Source organism: Octodon degus, unplaced genomic scaffold (assembly GCF_000260255.1).
Source record: "Octodon degus isolate 3935 unplaced genomic scaffold, OctDeg1.0 scaffold00030, whole genome shotgun sequence".
Classification (NCBI taxonomy): domain Eukaryota; kingdom Metazoa; phylum Chordata; class Mammalia; order Rodentia; family Octodontidae; genus Octodon; species Octodon degus.
The window spans coordinates 14,252,691-14,252,892 of record NW_004524606.1 but is presented as its reverse complement, the minus strand read 5'-3'; positions in this window follow the sequence as shown (position 1 = coordinate 14,252,892).

The window sequence follows — 202 nt, the reverse complement described above, 5'->3', positions numbered from 1 at the left end:
AAGTCAGGTGATATTTTTTTTTCTCATGTTAAAAGAAATAAAAAGTCATTCTTTTTACTTTGTTCATGGTTTGTAAACTGCATGAGCAGATTTTCACCTTAAAAATCAATTTTCCGGGGCTGGAGAGATGGCTCAGTGGTCTAAAGCACCTACTTAGAACAAGCTTAGCAAAAGCATCAGGGACCGCGGTTCGATCCCCCAG